The sequence below is a fragment of the Pipistrellus hanaki genome (genome assembly GCF_964339955.1).
Source record: "Pipistrellus hanaki genome assembly, chromosome: 16".
NCBI classification, from domain to species: domain Eukaryota; kingdom Metazoa; phylum Chordata; class Mammalia; order Chiroptera; family Vespertilionidae; genus Pipistrellus; species Pipistrellus hanaki.
In genome coordinates, this window is record NC_140518.1 from 46,166,209 (window position 1) to 46,193,365 (window position 27,157).

General features: G+C 46.7%; 1 protein-coding gene across 5 annotated transcripts in view; it reads right to left on the bottom strand.

The window, feature by feature from the left end:
- EPN2 (epsin 2) overlaps positions 1-27,157 on the bottom strand; it is a 78,314-nt gene that overhangs the window by 47,292 nt on the left and 3,865 nt on the right. The window contains exon 2 of one of the 5 annotated variants that reach the window (XM_084861521.1): positions 9,112-9,168. The exons of the other annotated variants lie outside the window; for them this stretch is intronic. The gene's annotated coding sequence lies outside the window, so the exon portion shown is untranslated. The remainder of the gene's footprint in view (positions 1-9,111; positions 9,169-27,157) is intronic. 5 annotated transcript variants of the gene reach the window in all.

Below are 27,157 nucleotides of genomic sequence, written 5' to 3' on the forward strand. Positions count from 1 at the left end.
ATTGCCAGCAAGTGGTAGAACTAGGATTTGGTCCCAGACTCTGGCTTCTGGTCCCATCCTCTTAATCCCTATTTCTTATTCTGTCTGGCTTTAGAAAAACCCAGCAGCACTCAAAGTCTTAAGAACAGTGAACTTTCCTTGCTGAGTCTGCAGGCCTTTAGGAAGGGCCTTCTTGCCTAGACATGTAAGAGGCCAGGAGGTGGCAGAGAAGCAATGTCGTCCTAAGCCCGCCTGGCTCAGCTGCACAGGCGAGCGCTGCCCGCCAGTTCCCAGAATCAAGTGGGCAGGGGCACGATGAGGGAGCTCTCGGGGCCCAGGACTCGCCTGTGTGCAGGCGCCGAGGCCTGGAGAGGTTAGTGCTGTACGGGGACCAGAGCCTGGCCTGCCTGGGGGGCTGACAAAAGGAAAGAGCCTATAATGCTCTTCAGAGAGAGCTTCAGTGGGTGCGATCCTCAGGCTGGAAATACAATGAGACCAGCCTGGTGGAGTCTGAAACACCACAGACACCCCAAACTATTTTTAAAATGTGTTCTTCAGAACTCACATCCTTAAGAAATGGTGTCTCTCTGGCTGTAACACACACTTCTACTAAATCAGTCACATCAACTTGAACCTAAGAAACCTGCATTCCTTTGGAAATAGCTGTCATCTGAAATACCACTCAGAAAAAACGAGTCTCCATGCTGAAAGGTAAACTTCCTTTTTTGGTACAGAATAAAAATATTACTTCCCTCCTCCTCCTCTGCTGGAGGCATGCCCGTGTTTTATTTACTCTGCAACGCTGACTGGCTACATAAGCAGGAAATGTTCCTTCTTACTCTCAAACGTCAGAATCTGCCCCAGAAAAGGCATGCCCAGCCCAATGTCTTCTTGCTGCTTCTCGGTCTCTGCCCTCTGTTATGTTCCGCTGGGCACATACAAAAGAGTAAGTGCAAACTACATGAGAGGCACAAACAGAATGAGCACCTGTGACCCCATGGCCCTCTCAAGACCTAGAGCATGACCACAGTACATACAAGAGGTCCTCTCCCCGAATCCGCCCCAGGAAAACGGCTCAAGTTCAGGGTTCTTTGGTCCCTTGCTTTAAAAATAGTAATTTTATGAAAGTGAAGGCCGGGGAGGGTGGGGGTAAGGGGGCTTGCATACGTGCATATAAGCCTAACCAATGGACACAGACACGGGGGGGGGGGTTGGAAAACATGTGGGGGATGGTGGGAGGGCAATGAGGGTATAAGGACACATATGTAATATCTTAATCAATAAAGAAAAAAAATATTGTAAAACTAAACAATATACGGTTTTCTACAACTGCACTGTCGTTCCATATCATGTGTCTGAGTCTCGGCCATGTTACTAGGTACAGCCAGCTGTGGCTCATCCTATGTCACTTCTGTGTAACAGCTGCCTACTATGTTCACATTTAACAACTTTCCCCTCATCCTCCCACTGATGGACGTCTGGACCATTTCCAGATGAATGCTATCACAAGTAGTGCTGGTGTGTGTACATGTGTGTCTTGGAACACGTGCACCATGTTTTTCTAGAGTGCATTCCTAAAATTGCTCATTTTTGGAGTACATATATGCTCTCTGCCCTGCATTTTTTAAAAAATATTTTTTCTTATCAATTTCAGACAGGAAGGGAAAGGGAGAAAGAGAGAAAAACATCAACAATGAGAGAAAATCATTGATCAGCTGCTTCCTGCAGGCCCCCTTACTGGGATCCAGCCTGCAATCTGGGCATGTGCCCTGACCGGGAATAGAACCGTGACCTCCTGGTTCAGGGGTCCACACTCAACCACTGAGCCACACTGTCCAGGCCCTGCCCTGCATTTTAAAATGTTTTTGCTGTCCTGCTTTATAACACCACTTTATCATTATAGTGCAAAGACATGTCAATGGTTTAGTTGCTGTTAAATGTGAGTAAAGAACAATGCCAACAGGCTCAGGGATTTAGGAAAACACAAGATGGGGCTTTCAGAAAGGCTGGCCTGGGGGACAACAACCTCACACAGGACATCGAAAGTCGATCCCACTGGTGCTCCGGGCAGCTCTCGAGAATATCGGGGCGTCAGGTGCCTCCAAGGCAGCGCCACTGAAGAACGAGAGGCTGTACAGTACCGGGAGGAGACCACTCGGCAGAGCACCGTCAGCGAGGTGTATGGGAGTGCCAGGACAGGAGTCTGGCTGGGCTGCACGTTAAGGGCCGCCCTCACACACTAAGAAATTTGGATTTGGCAAGATTTGTGCCATAGCCTCCAAATGATAACAACTAGCGCTTATAGGGACTTCCTATGTTCTAGGCACTGTCCATTTTCATCTCCCTAAAAAAAAAACCCTGCGTCTGCTAGCAGTCACTGCCTGTGCCCCTTTCCCTCTGCTCCTGATAACCACGAATCTTTCTGCCTACTCTGAACATTTTACATATATGAAATCATACAATAGTCTCGTGTCTCGCTATTTCGCTTAGCATATTTTAAAGGGCCATCCATGTTGTTATACTATATCAATACTTCATTCCTTTTCACATCTCTATTCCCTTTCTACTGTATGGATACACCACATTTTATTTATCCATCTATCAGGTAGAGAACATCTGGTGGTTTCCATTTTCAGCCATTATGAATAACGCTGCTGCAGACATTTACATATGGGATTTTGTGTGGGCATATTCTTTCAGCTCTTCTGGGTAGATACTGAGCAGTGGGATTGTTAGGTCATAGGATAAGTCTGTTTAGCTTTCTGAGGAACTGAAAGTACTATGGCATTTTTAAGATAAAGAACTATTAAAATGAGTGACATTCAGCAGTGTAGGACTTAACGTTATTTAGGAACTACTGCGAAAGCGAGGCCTCTGAAGCTGGTTTCTGTTCAGTTTAGGAGCAGAGGGTGGAGGCTGTCAGAGCAGCAGCAGGGCGAGGACTGTGGGAAAGGGAGGATGAGGAGGACAGGGAGCCCACCTGGAAGCCCTCACTGAGGTCATGAGAAGAGACAAGGCGCTGAATCCAAGTGCAGCAGGAGATGGGAAAGGCAGGAGACAGACAAACACACAAAGCGAGAATCACCCCTGACCACCAAATGTCAATGCGAGATGGGGCAAGACGGGGTGGGAGCAGCCAGGACACAGGCTCCTTCACAGAAAGTAAAGGTGGGGAGGGTGTGCAGATCTCAGGAGAAAGAGGCAGAATAAGCAGTATTTTTTCAGACAGACATGAGTGGAGACAGGCATGGAGAATGGAGACGGCCTAGTGCAGGGGTCCTCAAACTTTTTAAAGTGGGGGCCAGATCACGGTCCCTCAGAGAGCTGGAGGGCCGGACTATATGAACTACTAATTCCTACTGTAACACCTTGGCTGCACTCACTGCCCAAAAAACCTGGCGGGCAGGATCAGACTCCCCTGGGGGCTGCATGTGGCCCGCGGGCCGTAGTTTGAAGACCCCTGGCCTAGTGCCACTGGCAGTTAGGGTGGAGAGGGGTGCTGGGCCCAGCATGTCCCTCCAGGAGAAAGCAGGAGGACCGTGGGCAGCAGAGGAGAATGGGCGCAGTGTCCATCAACAAAGTCCAGGAAGTGCTGGGCAGGCCAGGCGGGAGCAGGCATGCGGTACAGACACAGAAGCATTCGAGCAGGGGAAGAGCGAGTGGAGAGGTGTGGGAGCGCTGACAATCACAGGGACAGGAAGAGCAGAGGCTCTGGCGAGGTGCCCAGCAGGGGTTGCTGGAGAACCATGCCTTGTCCTAAAGATGCCAATGAGCCGGCGGCACAGGCGCCTTGCAGGGAGGCCTCACAGACTGCTGCATGATGGCCACACCCGGTGGCCCACCAGCTCTGCCCCAATCTCAGGCAAAACTGAACCTGCCAGCCCCTTCCCGCCAGGATCCTCTGCTGGAGGAGCCACCACCTGCTGCCCCGGGGCTTCCGGCTCTCTCTCCACCTCTCCCTCCTCCCCGCTCTGGACTGCAGGCTCTCGGAGGACAGAGGCTCTAACTGTCTCTAAACTGCTGCCTGCCTTCCAGGACCTGGCCCGGCGCCTGGGACACATCTGCCAGAGGAATGAATGACTCACAGGGCACCGCGGCCACCCCACCTGTGAGAAGCATCCCCTCCCCAACCTAATCTCTCGGCGCCTCTCCATGCTCTCACCAGCTTCCATAATGCTCTGTGGAATATAAAACACGGCCTAAAGACACTGCTGTAGTTTAAAACGACGCTGTAAAGATGGCTGCTCTCCCCACCACTCTGTCGTCGCCTGGATGACTCTCAGTTCCCTCCTCTGGGAATGGAACGGTGGCCTGTGGGGCACGCGGATAACAGACGTGAAATAGCTGGGTAAACTGGAGTGCAGCCTTTTACTTCCACTGTAGGGTCCACGTTGGCCCTCATGCTTTTGAATAGCAGGCCCTGCTGTCTCCCCCCACTTCCTCCAAAAGAAGGACAAAAGAACACAAGAGCCAGCTGACAGGTGTGTGGGGGGGGGGGGGGCGGGGGAGAGTTACGGTATTTCTGAATGTATTTCACACCGACTTTAATAAGCAGAAACAAACAGAAGTTCTCATACCATATAATTTTTTAATTCTTAAAAAATGAGAATGCTGCTAAATATAAAAACCCACCCCCTCCCCTCAAACCTGAAGTTGTTATTTTCCTTTTGGTTTTATCTCCAATAGCCAAATGCTTTTGTTCAAGCGATGTTTACATTGCCTTGTCCTGCTTTGTTTAGAAAAATAACAAAGGGCTGTGTTTCCAGCACTGCCGACCAAGCCGTGTACACATCTGCTCAGTGTCTCCGGACCAGAAAACACTCCAGTTTAGAGATTCTGTGCCACTGGCTGAGGAAAAATGTTTATTTGCCTTGGAATAGTCACCAGCCACGTCAGTGCCACCACCTCCTGGTCAGCCACCCTGGGGAGAAGCGCCGTGAGAACAGGGCAGGGGCAGCCGTTTGTGCTCCGCCAGGAACCCTGAGCCTCCTGCACTCGGCGACCAGGCTGAGCGCCTGTGACCATGTGCTGAGTTCCCCAGGGAGGTGTGTGCAGGTGACAGAGAGGAGGAGGACAGAACAAGTCGCAGAGCTGGGTGAGGTCTGTGCTCCCTCTTGAACAAAGCCCTGTGAAAACTCAGAGGAGCCCAGGCTAAGTCAATCTAGCATTACCCCATGGAGCTGCCCCTTTCCTCTCTAACACCTCACACACTTCTAAGCTGTTCCTTGAAAGATTCAAGGTCTTTCCACCAACCAGCTCTCGAGGTCGAACAGTTAGGTCAAACAGATAATTTCTACCCTGGCATCCCCACCTCACTAACGAACGAGGGAACCTTTCACAGTGACCTGTCCATACAGAATCACTCTGTTGGGTCCCAGGAACATCCATTTCTCGCTTATGCAGTAATTACTTCTAGTCACCAAATAAGTATTTCCAGTTCACCTCCTTTTAGGCCTGTGACAAAACTGCATTTTCTCATCCCTCTGAAGTCAGTCATGGCACTGGCCAATAAAATGAGATGGAAGCGGCCGAAACCGGTTTGGCTCAGTGGTAGAGCATCGGTCTGTGGACTGGAAGGTCCCAGGGTCGATTCCGGTCAGGGGCATGTACGTTGGTTGAGGGCACGTCCTCGGTAGGGGGTGTGCAAGAGGCAGCTGGTAGATGTTTCTCTCTCATCAACATTTCTGGCTCTCTGTCTCTCTCCCTTCCTCTCTGTGAAAAATCAATAAAATATATTTTTTAAAAATGAGATAGAAGCGAGCGTGTCACTTTTTGTCAAACGTTTTAAAAGCCAATGTGCAATTCTCCACATTTCCTTCCCAATGTGGTGATGAGGAAAGCCTCCTTACCCACCCAAGAGAAAAGAAAACACACGTACACACAAACTTGTGTTCTTAGCAGCATTATTTACAAGAGCCAAAAAGTGGGAACAGCTCTGTCCATCAACAGACAAAGGGGGTAAATACAACGTGATGAGTCGATACAATAGAATATCATTCAGCCTTACAGAGGAATGGAGAATGTATACATGCTACAACATGAATGAACCTTGAAACCAGTATGCTGAGAGAAGCCAGACACAAAAGGCCACACACTATATGATTTTGTCTAAGTGAAGTGTCCAGCATTAGGCAAATCCAGAGGGAGACACAGTAGACTGATAGCTACCAGAGGCGGGGGAAGAAGAGGCGAGGGAATGACTGCTGTATGGACACAAGATTTCTTTTTGGGGTGATGAAATGCTCTACAATAAAATTAGGCTGATGGGTGAAAAACTCTAAATATACTAAAAACTACTGAACTGCATATTTCAAAACAGTGAAATTAACTTCATGGTACATAAACTATATATTAATAAAGCGGTTAACAACAACCAAAAAAAGATGGAACCTCCATCTTCCTGGATGCATGGAGGGCTATGATAACCGCACACTAGATTCGTAGCATCATGTAACAACACAAACTCAAGCACATCCAGGCAACCGTACGCTCGTGTTGAAAATGTCTGTGGCCAATTAACTTAAAATCCTGGAAGAAAGCCATGGTGTTGCTCTGTCCCAACCGGGACCAGACTCTGTCCCAAGGCCACAACTGAACCTTCAAACACAGGAAACTAGTGAGGGGGTAAGTAATCTAAAGAGCCTGACTAAAAAATAAAAAGAATCTGACTAGATGAGAATAATTCCTAGCCTGAAAAAATATCAACAACTCATAATACAATGAACTAATCTTCCAAAAATATGAATCACTCACAAAAATTGAGAAATAAGCAACCAACAACCTGAGAAAAGTGAGAAAAATCCATAGAAAAGTATTAATGGTCCCTAAACATAGGACAACACGATCAGCTCACACTTCAGAAAAATGCAAATTAAAACTATATTGAGCCATGGCCGGTGTTGCTTGGTGGTTAGAGTGTCGGCCTGAGCACCAAAGAGCTCCAGGTTCAATTCCCAGTCAAGGGCATGTACTTGGTTTGCAGGTTCGATCCCTGGCCCAGCTTGGGGCACGTGCAGCCGATATTTCTTTCTCTCTCTCTTTCCATTTCTCTCTTCTTTCCTCCTTCCCTCCCTTTCTTCCTCCCTTCCTTGCTCCCTCTCATTCTCTCTAAAATATCAATGGAAAAAATGTCCCCGGGTGAGAATTAACAAAAATAAATAAATAAAACTATTCTGAGATACTCTTTACACCTGTCAGGCTGACCACACCTTCTGTGGTGAGGCTGTGGGAAAACGGCACTCACACCTGCTGGTGGAAGTGCAAAATGGACTCGCCCTGTGGAGTGCAATTTGGCAAAATCTATCAAAATTACCAATGTGTTTCCCCTCGGACCCAGCAACGCCCCTGGGGGAAGCCACCTACAGGTCCACCTGCAGCTGTGGGGGCAGTGCCGGGGTAAGGTGACTCCTCGCAGGTATGCTAGGAAACATGCCCAATGCCTCTGTAGAGGCGATAGGATTTAAAACAAAAGCAAGTGGGGGGGGGGGGGGAGGCGGGAAGGGGAGGCCAGTGTGTGTGGGGAGAGACATATGTACTACTATTTGTAATACCTTAAACAATAACATTTAAAAAAATAAAATAAAACAAAAACGAACAACTTTTGTTCCTCCAAATGAGGAACAGCTTCACAATACTAATAGCTGAAGAGAGTGTCAGTGACTCTCCACATACTGACATGGAAAATCTAGACTACATTAGTAAGCAAAAAAGCAAGGTGTTGAACAGTATGTACATGTACAGTGTGCTGTCTTTAAGTTTACAAAATGGAAGAAATAAGAATGTAAATTTGTGTGTTTAATTTGCACAAAGAAACACTGGAAATCCAGTCAAACTACTAAAAAAAGGAGTATTAGGGAGAAGGGAGGATGGAAGAGATGAGAACAGGGGTAAGATTTTGCAAACTACACTTTAATATCTTCTCATTTTGGAACTATGTGGATGCAGTGCATATTCAAAGAGCATTATTTAAGCCCTAGCCGGTTTGGCTCGGTGGATAGAGCATCAGCCTGTGGACTAAAGGGTCCCAGGTTCGATTCTGGTCAAGGGCATGTATCTTGGTTGCAGGCACATCCCCAGTAGGAGGTGGTCAATGTTTCTCTCTCATCGATGTTTCTAACTCTATTCCTCTCTGTAAAAAATCAATAAAATATATATTTTTAAAAAGAGCGTTACTTAAAAAAGTCCCATGCTCATTAAAAAAAAATACCAAAGCCACATAAAAGCCTTTGGCAAACAGTCTCAGACAACAGTGCTGTGAGCAGCGCAGGCAGAGCTGTCAGCCCAACTCTGCCTTTCTTTTCTTTCTTTTTTTAACTTTTTATTTACTGATTATGGGAGTGGGGGGGGGGGTAGAGTGAGAGAGAGAAAGAACATCGTTTTGTTGTTCCACTTGCTTCTGCTTTCATTGGTTGATTCTTATATATGCCCTGACCAAGATCAAACCCACACACACCCTCATTCTAACAGACTGAGCCGCCAGCCAGGGTCAGCCCTGCCTTTCCTTTCTCCTGACAATCTACATCAAAGCCTTCCACAACAGCCAGAGGCCAGAAACCACCAGACAGTCCTATGTGTGGCCTTTCCAGACTTCACACCTGGCAGGCAGCAAATGGTGCTCCCCAGCTGTCCACACACCCATCTAACCCTCTGCCCACTGGTGTGAGCTGGCCTGCCAGGACCTCTCTCCCCTGCACAACTCCTCCCCGCCCCCTCCCCAGTGCAGCCCGGAGCAGGCCTTTCTCTCCAATCCATCATCAGGGGCAGGGTCAAGGAGAACAAGAAGCCCTGAGCAGTCACTTGTGCAGCAGCATGTGCTCAGCACTTGCTACCTGCGGACAGCGGCACAATACCATCAGACACAGTCCATGGGGAGCAGAAAAACTCAGATGGATGGTACCCTACAATGGAAGCCTAAAGGGTACATATAGGCCAAGGCCATGCAAAGAAACAGCCAAGGTGGGTAAACAGCAGGCAAAGGTGTTCCAATACCCAGCTTGGCAAGTGAAGAGAGAAAGTGGTGAGAGGTGAAGCCAGAAAACAGGCCCAACAGGGAGTAAGAGAGAACTGACTCTTCCTCCCTGCGCTCAGGGGGACGGGAGGCGAGGCAATCCGGTCGTCTCGCTGCAGACTCACTTCCGCCGTTCACCGGGAGCCACCCTCCTAGCCAGGTGCGGTCCGGCCTGCCGGCCTCTGTGGAGCAGGACACAGAGAAGTGTGAGAGGAAAAACAAAAGCTGCAAGCCAAAGGAAAGGCTGTGGGCCTCAGAGGTGATGTTCATTTGTTGGAAATCACCCTCTGCTGTGACTCAGTGCCCAAAAGATGCCAAACAATGAGGCACTGCGTTCACATTGAACAAAACAACAGCCAGACCCTATTATTTCCACATCATCTGCTGAAAGGAGAGAACTAAGCTGACCAAGTCCCAGTTATACTCCTAAAGCTCACAAGATAGTCTGTTTTTTAAAAATCTCTTATTTCTGCCGGGACCGGTTTGGCTCAATGGATAGAGCGTCGGCTTGGGGACTGAAGGGTCCCGGGTTTCAATTCCAGTCAAGGGCATGTACCAGTAGGGGGTGTGCAAGAGGCAGCTGATCGATGACACTCTCTCATCGATGTTTCTAACTCTCTATCTCTCTCCCTTCCTCTCTGTAAAAAAAATTAATAAAATATATTAAAAAAAAAAAAAGAAAGCTCTGATATGGAAAAGAGAATGACATTAGCATTTAAAAATAAAAATAAAAATCTCTTATTTCTGAGAGGTTGATTCAGAAGCTAATGTGTTAAAGAATGAGCTTTTTCTTTTAAAGAAGACATCTGTTTTCCCTTTTCTAGTTTTAAACTAATTTTTTCTTCCAGATGAAAAAAAGGTCCTTCATAGTGGCCTTTAAATTTCTATTTGAAAGGATTTCTTAAAAATCACCAGTTGGTAGTGAATGAAGGTACATATATACAAACCTCATTTAACAAGTCTGTTCTCAGCCATTCACCACTACCGGGCCCTGCACCAAACACAGAACACAGCAGCAGGACCACTGCCCTCCTGGCCGGGGGGGCGGAGGGGGGGGGTGCGGGGGGCTGGGAGGAAAGGCGGGGGGCTTGTGGGAAGGTTGCTATCTTTTAACTGCAGTTGACTCTGTGCCCAGCCAGGTGGGCCTAACACCAATGCACAGGGAATCAGGGACCTTTCCCCAGCAGGAGAGACTGCTCACAGGGAGGCCAAGGGCTCCAGAAGGAAATTACTAGACTTTAACGTATCATGGTATAGACCACATGTGTCAAACACAAGGCCCGCGGGCCAAATCCAGCCCGCCAGGCCTTGCAATGTGGCCCGCACCGCGCTGTCATCACTGCACTCCGCTGTCAGTTTATGACTGTTCAGTAAACCATTCGGCCCGCGGTTTAGGCTGGATTTTAGATTTTGACCCCTTCTCTGATTGAGTTCGACACCCCTAGTATAGACCCTGAGGAAAAAGACACTCATTAAGGGCTCCTGCTGGCTAGCTGGGCTCCAATTTTAAAAAATAGCCTGGCAGCCATTTCTACCCAGAGGCCTCTCAGGAAAAAGGCACTTGTGGGAGTAGCCTGCTCTGCCTCCCTGCTGCCTGTGTTCCTTCCATCGGAGCCAGCCTTATAAAGCATCCTGGTCTGTTTCTACCCACAGGACTGAGACTTCCCCATTCCACTGGAGCTGTGCGGCTGGATCCCCCTCCCCCACCAACGTCTTCACCGCCCAATCAGAGCAGCTCCATTCTGACCCATCAGGAAATTGCCTTTCAGACCAACCAAACTGTAACAATTTGGAGTCCTCATTTGCTTTTGTTTTTAAGAAGGGAGAGGAAGAAAGAAATAAACATCAACGATGAGAGAAATCGTTGATCAGCTGCCTCCTGCACGCCCCACACTGGGGATTCAAGCCTGCAACCCGGGCATGTGCCCTGACTGGGAATCGAACTGTGACCTCCTGGTTTATTGGTTGACACTCAACCACTGAGCCACATCAGCCAGGCAAGAATCTGGTTTGTTTTTTGAGGTGATGGGTGGGTTTGGTTTTGTTTCTTAAAGAAACATTTTTTTGCTTCCTTCAAATGGTGAAATCTGACCAAAGACTTGCAGTCAGGTTACATAGTGATTTCTTGTGCTTATTATTGCCATTTTCTTCTACCAATAAAATACATGCTCTTAAATCAAGAAAGAATGTGTTTTCTTTCATAATTTCCTGCTTTCTCTTTCGAGCAGGGAGAGTGTTGTTGTTTTTTAAGTGCAGGTGGTATTAGATTAGTTGCTAAGACGATGCATTAAATTTTCTTTACACACTGGGTCTTCTCTGTAGTTACATTCTATAGCAAATGGTGTTAAGATCTTGTTACAAAGCTGTACTACCACTAAGCAGGCCCAAGACCTTCAGAGCAAAACCTCTAGCCGTTCCTGCCACGCCAGGCCAGGAGCTGAGGCTCCAGTGGTTCAGAGTTTCCCACGGGCTCCACTGCCCAGAAAACCACTGGAAGCTACACAATCCTCTTTACTCAGCTTCTCTGGACTCAGACCACTGTGCTTTGGGTCGACTATCCTACCAGGCTCCTTTTTGCCATCTATTTGTCACTCGCTTGTTGCTAAAAATATGTGAAATGGCCTAAAGCAGCAGTTCTCAACCCTAGACACTGGTCTGAATCTCTGGGGAGCTTTGGGAACATACTTATGCTCAGGCCGCATCCCAGAACAATTACAACATAAGGTGGTGGGAACGAGGCACTGGCACTTTAAAAATGAATCTCCCCAGGTAATTCTGATTAAAGTAAAGTAGACAAGATAAGAATTACTGAGCTTACAGAAATCCACTGCATTGCTAAGTAATGAAAAGCAAAGAAATGAAAACACAGGCAATAGGAAAACAGCCGGGAAAATAGAAAAGCAAAGCCAGAAAACAAGGTTAGAATACAAAGTGCAGGCCACACTGGAGCTAGAACTATTGGCTCTGAGCTGAGCTTCCTGGTGGTCAAAGCAAAGAGGACTCACTGTCTACACAGTGACTTTCTCCCTTTTTCATCTCATGCACACATACATTACTAAAATTCTGCGGCATACCAAAGAATACATTATATTTTTTGCTGATCTGAAAAAAAAGGAATAATTTTGATTCATTCACACTGGAAGACTACTGTTGTGTTGGCTGTATTTTTTTATTTATTCTAAGGGAAAAGGTCAGTCCCCAGACTCAGTAGGTACTGCGTGTTTTAAAAACGCTTGAGCACACCAGTTGGAACCACTGGAGTGCGAGGCAGGGATAAACAGCAGCAGATTCTTCTTGTCCTGGGACGGAGATGCACTCCCTCCCGCCCTCCAAGAGAGTGCGCTCCCCACACCGTGACCACAGCCACTGAGAAGTGGCACAGGCCACTGGTCAGGCCACGTCGCGGCCGTGCTGAGGGTGCCCACAGTCAGCACAGGCTACTGAGGGCTGCTGCAAACCCCCTGCTGGAAATAAGCCCCCAAAGAAAATCTATGCTGCTGATAAAACATGCCATCAAATCCTCTTCGTTTTTCACTGGTAACGATGTATCTACCTGCCAGCCGGAGCCCGGAAGCTGTGATGAAAACACCAGGGCCCAGCCTCCGTTTCACTGCCTTTGTGAAGAACGCCACGGCTCGGTGCTCTGGAAAACAAGCTCTTCCCGCATGAGGGTCCTGGCAGCCCAGGAACACCCGATCTGTGCCCATACTTAGAAGGGAGCAAAGCCCCAGAGCCTGCCCAGCACTTCCCTCAATGCCAGTGCTCAGAAAGGCCACTGACCACCCTCAAACCCGCGGGGCTCCCTCAGACTTAAGAAAGGGCTTGTCCCCCAGAAGTCAGGCTCTTAAGCAGGCCTCATGGCCACCAAAAACAAAACCACCAGAAGAGCCGAAACAGGTATGGCTCAGTGGATAGAGCATCAGCTTGCAGACTGAAAGGTCCCGGGTTCGATTCCGGCCAAGGGCATGTACCTTGGTTGCGGGCACATCCCTGGTGGGGGGTGGGCAAGAGGCAGCTGATCGATGATTCTCTCATCGATGTTTCTAACTCTCTATCCCTCTCTCTTCCTCTCTGTAAAAAATCAATAAAATACATTGAAAAAAAACAATTAAAAACAAAAACAAAACACAACAACCAGAAGAGACCCCTGAGCACTTCAACCCTGAGAATATGTGCTGTGTGCTTTTGTTATGCATACAGTACATACTGATCAGTTTTTTAAATGTGTTAAAATCTATGAAATCAAGAGTAAATTACCCCCTGCTTACACATACGTGACATTTCATTCTTTTTTAAACATTTTATTTTTGAACCACAAACCACATCAGCACATTTCAAAGCACTGATGAGTTAAATTAAAATAGCAACTACTCACAATCACCAGTATCCATCAACAGATATATGGATAAACCAATTGTGGTGTAGCCACACCACAGGTATTATCAACCATTAAAATAAGGAAGTCCTAGGGCAGAGGGTGGGGTGGGAACCTGGTGGAAGGGAGCAATGGAGGGGGGAGAAAAAAGAGGAACATTTGTAATAATATGAATAATAAAGATTTATTTTTTTTAAAAAAAAGAAAAGAAAAGAAGTCCTGACCCTGGTACTACACAGAAGAGCCTGGAAAATACTCTGCTAAGTGAAAGACACCAGACACAAAGGGCCACACACTGCATGATTCCACTTGGTGAAATGTCAGCACAGGCAAAGCCAGAGGGACGAAAACAGATGAGTGGTTGCCAGGGATTGGGGGCTGAGGGTGTAGGGAATGACTGCTAAGTGGGCAATAGGTGTCCTTGTGGGGTGATGAAAAGTGCTAGAACTAGACAGTGAAGGGGATTTCACAACACTGTAAATGTACTAATGCCTCTGGGTTTTTAACTTTAAAATGGTTACCACAGTAAAAAATAAATAAATAAATAAATAAATAAAAATTATATATATATATATATATATATATATATATATATATATATATATATATATATTAGAGAGAAAAACTTAAAAGAGCAAAACCTTCATTGTTCTGCCCTAACATAAATGCTAATAAAATTCAACCTAAATCAAGATTTTGCGTAAAGATTATTCCACAACTAAAAAAAAATCAGCCTCAAGCCCAGAACATATTAAAATCAGAAATAATAAATATAGTCAATTTACAGGACATAAAACCAATGTGCAAAAGTCCATTGCCTTCCTGTATGCTAACAACTAAACTTCAGAAAAAGAAATGAAAAAAAATTCCTTTTGCAATAGCAACCAAAAGAATAAAATATGGCTGAGACCGGTTTGGCTCAGTGGATAGAGCGTCAGCCTGCGGACTGAAAGGTCCCGGGGTTTGAATCCGGTCAAGGGCATGTACCTTGGTTGCGGACACACCCCCAGTAGGGGGTGTGCAAGAGGCAGCTGATCGATGATTCTCTCTCATCGATGTTTCTAACTCTCTATCCCTCTTTCTTCCTCTCTGTAAAAAAATCAATAAAATATATATTTTTTTAAAAAAGTAAAATATGTAGGAATAAACTTAACAAAGGATGTGAAAGGCCTATATACTGAAAATTACAAAGCAGTATTAAAAGAGACTGAAAAAGACACAACAAAATGGTAAAACATCCCATGTTCATGGATTGGAAGAAACAACAGTTAAAATGGCCATATTTCCAAAAAAATACACAGATTTAATGAAATCCCCATCAAAATCCCAATGTCATTAAAAAAAAAAGTTAAATGAGAAATTACCAGATTTGTATGGAACCACAAAAGACCCAGAATAGCCAAAGCAATCCTAAAAAGTAAGAACAAAGCTGTAGGTATCATGCTACCTAATTTCAAATTATACTACAGAGCTACGATAATCAAAACAGCATGATAGTGCCAGAGAAACAGACACACAGATCAATGGAACAGAACAGAGAGCCCAGCAATAAAACCACATGTATATGGACAGATCATTGAAAGAGCCAGAAACACACATTGGAGTAAAGATAGTCTCTTCAATAAAATGGTGCTGAGAAAACTAGAAAGCCACATGCAAACGCATGAAACTGGATTACAGTTTGTCCCCATGTACAACAATTAATCCAAAATGGATCAAAGTCCTAAATATAAGACCCGAACCAATAAGTTACACAGAAGAAAATACAGGAACCAAACTTATGGACTTGAGTGGTAGAGAACATTTTATAGACTTGACCCCAAAGGCAAGGTAGGTAAAGGCAAAAATAAATGAATGGGACTACATCAAACTGAAAAGCTTCTGCACAACAAAAGAAACAGACAACAACAACAAAAAAACAGGCAGCCAACTAGATGGAAGATGATATTTGCAAATAGTAGTTCCAACAAAGGTTTAATTTCCAAAATATATAAAGAACTTGTTAAGACTTAACATCAAACAAATAAACAATCCAATCAAAAAGTGAGCAGGGGACCTGAAAATACATCTCTCCCAAAAAGAAAAAAAGCCAATAGATACACGAAAAGATGTTCCACCTCACTGGCAATTAGGGAAATGCAAATCAAAACTACAGTGAGATGCCACCTCACACCGGGTAGAGTGCCCTTATCAACAAGACAAGCAATGACAAGCGTTGGAGAGGCTGTGGGGAAAAGGGAACCCTTATTCACTGCTGGTACAACCACTATGGAAAGCAGTCTGGCGATTCCTCAAAAATTAAGAACAGAGCTACCATACAACCCAGCAATCCCACTTCTGGGTATATACCCAAAAAAAACTCAAAATCATTATTATGCAAATATATATGCACCCCTATGTTCGTTGCAGCAGTGTTCACGGTGGCCAAGACAATGGAAACAGCCAAAGGGCCCTACAATAGAGGACTGAGAAAAGAAGACATGGTCCATATGCACAATGGAGTACTTCTGAGCCACGAGAAAGGATGGACCACCATTCACAACAACGTGATGGACCTTGAGAACGTTATGCTGAGTGAAATATGTCAGTCAGAAAAAGCTAAGAACCATATGATCTCACTCAGATGTGGGATAGAAAACGGAAACTCATGAACACACACAGCAGTGAGGTGGTTGCCAGGGGGAAGGGGGGTCCTAAATTGAGGTGGCAGGAGAAGACTTGGCTCTGGGGGGTGGACACTTGGTGCTGTATACAGACTTTGTAGCTTAGAAATCCACACATGAAACCTATGTCACCCAATAAATTTTTTTTTTAAGTCAGAATCAGGACTGCTGGAAGTCAGTCTGACTTTTAAAAAAGTTTCCAAAGAGTCCATATCTGGTAGAGATTCACACTGAAGCAGTTGCCACTGAAGTCTGGAATCTGCTCTGAAATAATCCAATGGAGAAGGGGGAGCCTGGGTTAAAATGTTGAAGCTGAGTGATGGGGCTCATGGAACTATTCTGTTTGTGTATGTTAGAAATCCTCCACAGAGAAACGTTGTGCTCTGTTTTCAAGCAAGCTTGCACAGGTCTTTAACACGGATAAAGAACTGACACTTTCACCCTCTGACTTACAGTGCAGGTGCACCAGGGCAGCCGTCTGCGGGAGGCCACGCCAAGGCCCCGCAGAACGTCACCGGCCCCATTCAGAGCGCCAGGCAGCAGCACACGGAGGGGTCCAGCCTAGTCCTCACACAGCAAACCAATCCGCTGTCTCGGCCTCTGAGCCGCCCACCCCAATCCAGCGACCACCTGGGGTCTAGGCCATGCCTGGAAACGAGGGAACCTTTCACCGAAGTGCCTTTCACAGAGCCCCTAGAATCCCTGACCACTGCACACAGAGCTGCCCTTCAGGCCAGGGTCCGAGGAAGCAGTGTGCTGCCAGACCCCTCCTAGATGTCGTAGGAGGTTAATATTGCAATTGCCTATTGTTTCTCCTCCTTCCTCTTCTAGAATTAGATTTGGGGGGCGGGGGACAGGGCAGGTGTCTCTAGCTCATTCCCTACTGTCTAGGAAAATGTGGTTCACGGTACATATTTGACTCAATGTCTGTTGTGTGATCCTGATTCTTGATGGATACTGCCCCAAAGGTCTATTACAAAGATTTGCTTTTTACAAATGTCAATGGAAATAACAGAATGTATGAGCTCTGTTCCCCAGAAAAGGAGGGGACAGGAAACAAGAAGTTATGGTACAAACAATACCACCTAGAGTAGTACCAGAGATGTTCTAGAATGTAGGGCCTTGGGTTGGGGAGTGAGAGGGGCATGGAGAGGAGGGGCTGATATATGCCAGGCAGAGGGAGTTCGTGAAAAGGGTCTGGGTGCAGGGACGGGGCACACGGGCAAAAAGGAGGGCACGGCACAGGATGGTAAACAAGTTCCCCACCCTAAGCGCTGTCGCTGCCATGACTGGTCTCTGTGTACGGTCCTGGGTCCCCAAAGCAGGGCCCAGGCCACGAAGAAAAATGAGTGGGCACCATGGGAGGGTGGGGGCTCTGGAGAACTGGTAAATGCAACCCTATCCAGACACAGTGGCCAGCACTGGCACTGACCCAGTGTTGCCAGGCAACAGTGCAGGCCCCCAGCTGCCAAGTGTTCTGATTTGTCAATGAAACTGTAAGTCTGAATTGCTATGTAAGATCTGATTTTCATGTTGGCAACTGTGGTAAAGATGTCCACCTTGTACCCCTGTTACGTGGCAAAGCGGAATTTAGGAAGCCGATGGAATTAAGGTCTCTGATCAGTTTATTTTATAAGAGGGAGAGGATCATGGATTATCCCGTCCGCTCAAGGTAATCACAAGGGTCCTTCAAAGTGGAAGTGGGAGGCAGAAAGCCGGCAGCAGGTGATCAGTGGGAGAATAGGACTAGCTACTGCTGGCTTGGAAGAAAGGGCCACAAATCGCCGAAACCGGTTTGGCTCAGTGGTAGAGCGTCGGTCTGCAGACTGAAAGGTCCCAGGTTCGATTCCGGTCAAGGGCACGTACATTGGTTGCGGGCACATCCTCGGTGGGGGGTATGCAAGAGGCAGCTGGCCGATGTTTCTCTCTCATCGACGTTTCTAGCTCTCTATCTCTCTCCCTCCCTCCTCTCTGTAAAATATCAATAAAATATATTTTTTTAAAAAAGAAAAAGAAAAGAAAGGGCCACAAATCAAGGAACATGGACAGCCTCCAGGAACTGGAAAAGGCAAGGAAACAGACGCTCCCCTAGAGCCTCCACAGGAACTCAGCCCTGGCTACGCCAGGATGCTAGCCCAGGTGACCAGTGCTGAACTTCTAACCTACAGAACTGCATTGGTTCAAGCTACGAGTCTGTGGTAATTTGTGACAGCAGCCACAGGAACCAAGTTTAACTTTTAAAGGGGCTCAGTACAACCCAAACAAAATGCACCTGTGGGGTGGCTGAGGCATGGACAACTTCTGACTAGTCCGCACTGAAAAGATCTGAGGCTGGGCCCTCTCCTGGGTACCCAGCCCAGAGCCTGACATGCCTTCCAAGTTAACGACTAGGCCCCTCACCTTTACAATCTGGTCACAAAATCGTCCAGGGGGTTCTGGAAAACAAAAATGCTTACCGAAAGGAGTTCTATTCCCAAGCCTCAGCACAGGACCCGAGACACTGGCTCGGAGCAGAGGATGGAACACAATCCTTTTCCACTCCCTGTCCCCTGCAAACAGCAAGAAGGGAGAGCTTTTCCAGGTCCCTGGGGAGGCCTCGCCCGCCCTGCCTCCCAGCTCCCCTGGGCACTCTGCTGCCCAGTGCCTCCCAGCACCCACTGCAATGAGATCACTTTGATTTCTTTTCAACAGCAGAGAACACTTTCCAAATAAGCTCATTTTAGTTCCCCACATTCAGATCAGAGCGGAGCTGCTCTGATTAGGGCAGAGAGAACCCAGGTCCCTGCACACTGACCACAAAAAGATTGTGTGAAAACCACGGCCCAACTCAAATGTCACTAAGCTTTCCACCTGACCTGCCAGCCAGCCTGTGGCTGCGCCTCTGCCCATGTCCAGCCCTTCCTCCTTGCTCAGCCCCAACTGGACACTTCTCCCTCAGGCCTGGACACAGCTCCGTTCCCTCCGCCTGCAGTCTTCCCAACTCTGCCCCCGACTCTGTTTTCCTTTAAAACTCGACTTACATATCACTCCTCCGAAGCCTCTGTGACACCCAGGCTCATTCTCGGTGCCTGAGACCACCGTCTGCACTCCTCTCTCCCGGGAGCTGATGCTACTGTCCCTTTACCAGGAGCCACTCTCTGCAGACCATAAGCTACTGAGGGCAGGAACTTATCACCTATGTATTCCCAGACTGTAACACATAATATATACATGGCTCAGTAAACAGTAAATAAAGACTGAATACATTGGTCTATAAATTAATTTTTTCTGTAACTACTACAAATTGTGATATTTATTAAATGCACCAGATAAAATCTCATTTCTGATCTTTACTAAAGTTAATCTATTTAAATTAGGAACTCTGAATTACAACTATCTTAATATAATTACTTAGTTTAAATTTTACTAGTGTCTGTCTTAGGAAGGGACCTGGCTGCAGGCCTGAATGCAGACAAGCACCTGTGGTGCCTGCTCCATAGACCTGGCTCGTCAAGCTGCAGAAGGGCTACCAAACAGGTGGTCACAGTCTCTTCTCTGTCCTCACCATGTTTACACTGTTAGCTAAGGCAGACTTCAGCCCAGGCAGCCATCTGATGTCACTCCTCTGTCACCCCTCCCTCCTTTCTCCAGCTGCCGGTGACTCTCCTTAGGCTTCCTGTGCTCTCTGGCTCACTTTTCTCCCACTTCTAGTCGGTGACATTCCCAGGGGCCCGGCCGAGCACAGTTCAGCTTCTCAGCCCACACGAGCCATTAGAATCACTTGGAGAACTTCAGGAATTACTACTGGGTCCTGCCTCCATGGTCTGAGTGCGGCCCCATCACAGATCCCACTTTTAGAAAGTTTTTGGGCCTTGTGGTTTCCAGGTACATCCAAGGATAAGAACTGCAGGTGTGGCTCAGTGGTTGAGTGTCAACTTACAAACCAGGAGGTCGTGGTTCAATTCCAAGTCAGGGCGCATACCCAGGTTGCAGGCTTAATCCCCTGTGGGTGACCTACAGGAGCAGCTAATCAATGAGTCTCTCTCATCATTGATGTTTCTAATTCTCTCCCCTCTCTCCTCCCCTCTGAAAGAAATTTAAAAAAACAAAACAAAAAAAAAAACAATTTTTTTTAAGAACTACAAGTGTCACACCCACACTTCCCAGCCCTAAAGCCCTCACCTCTCCCCAAACGGAAGTGGACTTTGGCCCCCCTCACTCTGACACCGCCCCCTGTGCTGTCTCCAGTCTCAGAAAGCTAGCCTGGCCAGGCCCTCAACCACAGAAATTATGCCACTTTGAAAGGCCCCTGCCAGAAGTCCCTCCCCGAACACTCGAGCACCCTAAAGCCACCTTGGTCCTCACTGCTCCCAGCAGGCACCACCGAGTACACACCCCACGTGCACGCAGGAACCAGCCCAGACCCACGCAAGCTTTGTCTTCTGCTGTCCCCTCGATCTGAAGTACCTTCCCATCTGCCTTCCACTCCTGAAACCACTCCCTGTCCTTCGCGGTGCAGCTCCAATCCTGTCTGCTCCCTGTTACCTTTGTCTTCGCGGTCAGACTAAGTTCTTGGTGGCAAGAAACATGGCATTTCACACCCATCATGTTGACTCTTGAGACCAGGTGTTGCATATTTTCCAGGCTGACACTGATCTCAAATATTCTGCCCTGCTGTCATGAAATTGCCTTTTGATTTGATGCTCATAATTCTACATCAATCAGACTGCCTTTCATAAAGTAGCATAAAAATTATTTCTCTGCTCACGCTTCCCCAATGTTTGGACCCAGAGTACCGTTATTATGCCAGGACCGCTCTGGGTGTCCGTGGACCAGGCACTCAGGGAGGACCTGCTCTCCAAGGAGGCTCTCCAGCCTGTACTGCTCTGACCACAGGGGTGGGGCGGGGAGGAGGGGGCAGACTCCGAAGAGTAATTTCAGCTCTCATGATTTATTCACCGCAGAGTCTTAAAGAGTTTACGAAACAATGCATTCGAGTCCAAACCTCCAGGGCCTCCGAGGAGTGCAGGGCAGGTATGGACACATAGCTGTTTATCATCCTTGGCTTGGGAACTGCAGGCAATTTTCAAACCCTGGGAAAGTGATCACACCCCAGTCTGCTCCCACACTGTAAGACCAGAAAAATGACCCATTCACTAGAAGTCATGCATTAGTAGCCTACTGAGGAAGGAGATGCTGTATATTTTTATTTACATGTAACTGTTTAAGACTATCAAGTTCTTCTTTATGAATTTCATCATATTTAAACCATAGCATCACCAGAGGGTTTTCAGTCCTTAACTTCCCTGTGTCATGTTTACAGAACCAATGGGCAGAGCTTCGGGGTTACAGGCTGAAAAATGGCCCCTTTCCTCAAAAAGCAATCCGGGCAATTACTTTAACACAGCTTTACAAACACAAAAATCTTCACTAACCCACAAAGACTTCCTCTCAGGTCCCTGGTGGGCTCATCTAAGCAGCTTTAGGGCTTAGAACTTACATCAGTAGCCCTGAATAGGAAGGTGAGGTGTTGTCATAGAAACAGCTTCATGAGGCTCCAAAATCAGACAAGTGTGGGACTGAACTCGGAGTGGATGCATATGAGCAAGCCTGACCCCCTCTGAGCCTCAACTTGCTCATCTGTGAAATGCCTACCTCTGAGGGCTGCAGAGGGGACAATGAGGCAATGGAAGCGCCTGGAATGGGTAGGACTGCGGCAGTGGAAACAATGTGGCTTTGAATCTCACACAGGTGGCAGCAAATACCAGCTGGGCACTGAGGACTGGGTAGCCAGGGGCAGGCTGCTGAGCCCCTCCGAGCCTTCGTTTTTGCATAGCAAAAAGAGAAACAGCCGAAACCGGTTTGGCTCAGTGGATAGAGCGTTGGTCTGCGGACTGAAGGGTCCCAGGTTCAAGGACTGAAGGGTCCCAGGTTCGATTCCGGTAGGGGCATGTACATTGGTTGTGGGCATATCCCTGGTGGAAGGTATGCAGGAGGCAGGTGGTCGATGTTTCTCTCTCGTCGATGTTTCTAGCTCTCTATCCCTCTCTTCCTCTCTATAAAGTCAATAAAATATATTTAATAAAAAAAAAAAAGAGAAGCAGTGACGGGCCATGCACAGTCAGGATGAAAACTAAATTAATATTGTGTATAAACAGAGTAGCATAAGGCCTAACACACAGGAGACATCCTAAAACCATCAGGGCACATGTTTGGTTTTCATGGACAACCTAACATCACTACTGGAGGAAAAACAATTTTTTCTGCAAACTCTAAGCACCAAAGAATATTAAATCAATCTGCAATGTTGGAGGGGGAAGGAGTGACTTCCAGTAAGGCCAGCAGCCATCCCTAATTACCCTGTGGGAGTTTGCTCAGTGCCCAGCCCACTCCTCCAGCCTTTCCCAGCTGCTTATCTAAAAAGCCTCCACAGTGAACATCTTGCTTGAAGTGCGGGAATGAAATGGATTTTTTTTTAAAAAATATATTTTATTGATTTTACACAGAGAGGAATTGAGAGGGACAGAGAGTTAGAAACGTCGATGAGAGAGAAACATCGACCAGCCACCTCTTGCACACCCCCCACAGGGGATGTGGCCGCAACCAAGGTACATGCCCTTGACCGGAATCGAGCCCGGGACCTTTCAGTCCGAAGGCCGACGCTCTATCCACTGAGCCAAACCGGTCCCGGCTGAAATGGATTTTTAAACAATCAGATTTACTGCCTCTTCCACGGCACCGACATCTTACATTCCTTTCATTAAGGAAAACATCCCGACTAACCCACACAGTGGTGATGCCTGTGCCACCAGTCCAAATTATAGTCACACAGGAATAAGGTGAAAACAGCATCTGAGAAACCAAGTTCCCAGTGCCACGTCACCATCTTCTGAGCAGCTCGGGCACACCTGAGGCAAAAAGGAACTGCTGATGCTGACCCCTTACTTCTCTTCAGCATCAGTAACACCTGGAACTGGTTGGAGTGCATACTCTCAGGCCTCAGCCCAGACCTACAGAACCAGAAACTCTGGGGAGGGGCCCAGCAATGTGCCTCCCAGCCTCTGGGTAATTGTGATGCGCACGGGAGCCTGAGAAACACCACGGCCCTTAGCCCACGTCAGAGAGGAGGAAACCGCAGCTCAGTGATACAATGCCCAAAGGCCACTGCGAGAAGGCCATGCACCCCGCCAGCTTCCAAAGCTAGTTGTCGCATGGCCTTTGTAGCCAAACTGCCAGTACTATTTGGTGCTCTCAGCTACTGAGCCACCAGGATGCAATGATTCTATAACGGAAGAGGGGTGGGAGTGAGGGAAGATGAGTCCTGTACTTAGAAGTGATTAACTAGAAATGCTTTTAAGTCCGAACCATGCATCTGCCTGCTTTTCCCTGCTCCGTCTACCAGCTGAGTTGCCATGAAGAGACAATGGGAGCTCCTTCACTGCGGGGCTTTCCGCAGGAGCTGGTGGGCTAGGAGGAACCCAGGTTTGGGAATCACACAGACCTGGGTTTGACTCCTGGCTGTTCCAATTCCTCAAAAGTTACCTAACCTCCTGGGGCTCTCAGAGGGCTGAAGCGGATTTCCCAGGACAGCCCATGCTGAGCGGGTGTCTGTGGACACTCTGTCTCGGGGTGACACTGTGACCCAGCCTACCCTGGAAAAGGGCAGAAATGATTTACGTTCATTATTTGTCAATTTACCGCTGTTTGCTTTCATTATTTCTGCTGCAGTCATTTTATTTGTATTTAAATGTTTTAGGCAACCTAACAACAAATGTACAAGTGAAGATGCAGTAAAATGAACTGCCTGACGTCCATTATTTCACGTATAGCAAGCACAGCAGTAAAACAAAAAGAAAGGCCCATGTATTTGACTTTCTTTTTTTTAGGTTTTTGTTTTAGTCATTTTTTAAAAATATTTGCCTAACATGCATGTGCTGTAAAAATAGCTTTAGCTATTTTTAATGTCAAGAAATTTTCATGAACAATCCCAGCATAATGGTTAAGAATATAGTATTGAGTTCCTGTAAGTGAAATAAAAACTTTATGAATGAGCCGGGACCGGTTTGGCTCAATGGATAGAGCGTCGGCTTGGGGACTGAAAGGTCCCGGGTTCGATTCCGGTCAAGGGCATGTACCTTGGTTGCGGGCATATCCCCAGTAGGGGGTGTGCAAGAGGCAGCTGATCGATGACTCTCTCATCGATGTTTCTAACTCTCTATCTCTCTCCCTTCCTCTCTGTACAAAACCAATAAAATAAAATAAAAAAAAATAAAAAATAAAAAATAAAAACTTTATGAATGAACTTCTCAACTACTTCTCTACAGCTTTTCATGTATATTAGTGTTTTGGTTCTGAAATTTCTCTAAAGGAAATTGTACATTTTTGGAAATTTATTCCTTCTTCCCCTGTGGCAGCTAATGGGCTTTTACCAAGTTTATTCACTTGAAACCTATATGATCCTGTTAGCCAATGTCACTCCAATAAATTAAATAACCAAATACCAAGTTTATCGTAACAACAAAATACTACTAATATAACCTCTGTTTCCAACCATGCCCCATACTCCTCCACCTGAAACCCCATGAAAAAAGGGTGTTGGCTGTTGCTCTTTTCAGAGGTGGGGGACTGACTGGAAGAAAGGAACATGTTCCATTTAAAATTGTAGTATGTGGCATTTTCTAATTTTGAAAGCCACAATATTCTTGGTCCATCATATCATCAGGTAGCATTAACTGTTAAGTTTTGTGCTTCCAAATCATTTTTGTTTTTAAAAATTTATTGATACACTTATAGCCTGCCTCCAGCTCTGGTCCTTTCTTCTTCCTACTTGTCAGGTGCACAGGATTTCCTTTTCCAGCCTTCTGTTCTGTCACCAAGCATCCCTGCCCGGTGGCCTGCACTTGGAAAAAAGGCTGCATGATCTTTATGGCTCCACTCAGTGCCTAAGCACACCCTGCTTCCTTTGCTCACATGGCACACACTATCTCCCTGGTCCTATTTACTGCAGCAAATCTCTTCTTTGTTTATGAGATTGTGTTACCTCCCTGTGAACTACACCTATCCCGAATGCCTGTCATTCCTTTAAAATCCTTCCTCTTCCTCTCATCTTTATTTTTAAAAAGATTGAAATGTGTTTTTATTGATTTTAGAGAAGATACAGAGAGAGAGAAACATCAATGTGAGAACGAAACATCGATCAGGTGCCTCCTGCACATGCACCCCATTGGGGTGAAGCCCAAAACTGAGAATGTGCCCACCCGCAATAGAACTGGCAGGGGACAACACAACCAACCGAGCCACACCAGCCAAGCTTCCTCTCTCTCTCTCTCTCTCTCTCTCTCTCTCTAACACAACCAACCGAGCCACACCAGCCAAGCTTCCCCTCTCTCTCTCTCTCTCTCTCTCTCTCTTTTTTAAAATATATTTTATTGATTTTTTTACAGAGAGGAAGAGAGAGGGATAAAGAGTTAGAAACATCGATGATAGAGAAACATCGATCAGCTGCCTCTTGCACACCCCCTACTGGGGATGTGCCCGCAACCAAGGTACATGCCCTTGACCGGAATCGAACCTGGGACACTTCAGTCCATAGGCCTACGCTTTATCCACTGAGCCAAACCGGTTTCGGCAAGGCTTCCTCTCTTTTTAAATAACAAGGCTGTTATACCCAAAGCTCACCCAACAGACTATATCCTTAGTACCTTGCAAAACCACCAAACAAAAATACCATTTTGAAAGAGGTGTATTTTTCCCCCAGAGCAGGGACAATGTTTTTCCTGTATGTCCTATTGTGCCTAGTGCACCATAAATGCTCAATACTGATGATGGGGTTGGGGGGAGAGGGTTACATCTCCTCTGGACCTCAGATTTTCCACTCATGAATCAGTGTGTCCATGTGAACACAAAATAAAATTTTATGTGAAACACACACACACACACACAAAAGCTACTATAATGGCTTTGTATTTTAAGACATCAAAAACTTAACTGCCTGACTGAAAAATAGGTGTGCCCAAACAAGTCCATGGATGGCGGACCCTGAATACACTTACTAACTACGTGCACACTGATTTCACTGTTTTTGTTTTCTCAGTTTCTAGTTTTAGACAACCTGAACAAGCTAATTAAGACCAAAGAAAATTCCACTGACGAACTTATCAGAAAGTTTGTCAATTTTCAGAAACTTAACAGATGGCTATGAACAGTCACTCCAACAATGCATTTTGCAAAAATAAAATGTGCTTTCTCCCACCCTCACCCATCTTAATTACATCATCTCACAGTCCTCAGTCCATTATCCATTTGCAGTAGGGCTTTAAGCAAGTCTCTTCGTTCCTGTGAGACTGGACTTTTCAAATGAAATAACAGGAATAATAATATTTTGGGCCCAGCCACTGTAGCTCACTGGTTGAACATCAACCCATGAACCAGGAAACCAAGTTTTGATTCCTGGTCAGGGCACATGCCCAGGTTTTGGGCTCGATCCCCAAAAGGAGGACTGAGGAGGAAGCTGATTAATGATTCTCTCACATCACTGATGTTTCTATCTCTCTCCCTCTCCCTTCCTATCTCTGAAATCAATAAAAACATAATAATAATCCTATATAATAAAAGGCTAGTATGCAAATTGACCAAACAGGAGAACAACTGGTCACTATGATGCTCACTGACCACCAGGGGGCAGATGCTCAAGGCAGGAGCTGGCCCCTGGTGGTCAGTGCGCTCCCACAGGGGGAGAGCCGCTCAGCCAGAAGCCGGGTTCGCAGCTGGCTAGCACTGTTTACACTTCTTCACACCTCACACAGGTGCTTGGCACACACCTTGCTGGGAGAGAATTCTCCACAGAACTCCCTATCTGCCAAGCTCAGGGTCCAGAGAGGCAAAAAGCTGGTGTAAACCACAGGACAATCCAAACTTGCTGCTGGTCCAGACGTTTGTGGGATGCAATCCTGAATTCAGTGTTGGTGGGAGCCTCCCCTTCCTCCACGGTGGCACTAAAGATGTCAGACTGCCTCAGGAAGCAGGCCTAAGCCCTCAGTGGGACATCCCCTGAGGGCTCCCAGACCATGGGAGGGTGCAGGCCAGGCTGAACCCTCTCCCCCTGCCAAGTGCACGAATTTTGTGCACCGGGCCTCTAGTAATAGTAAATTTTGG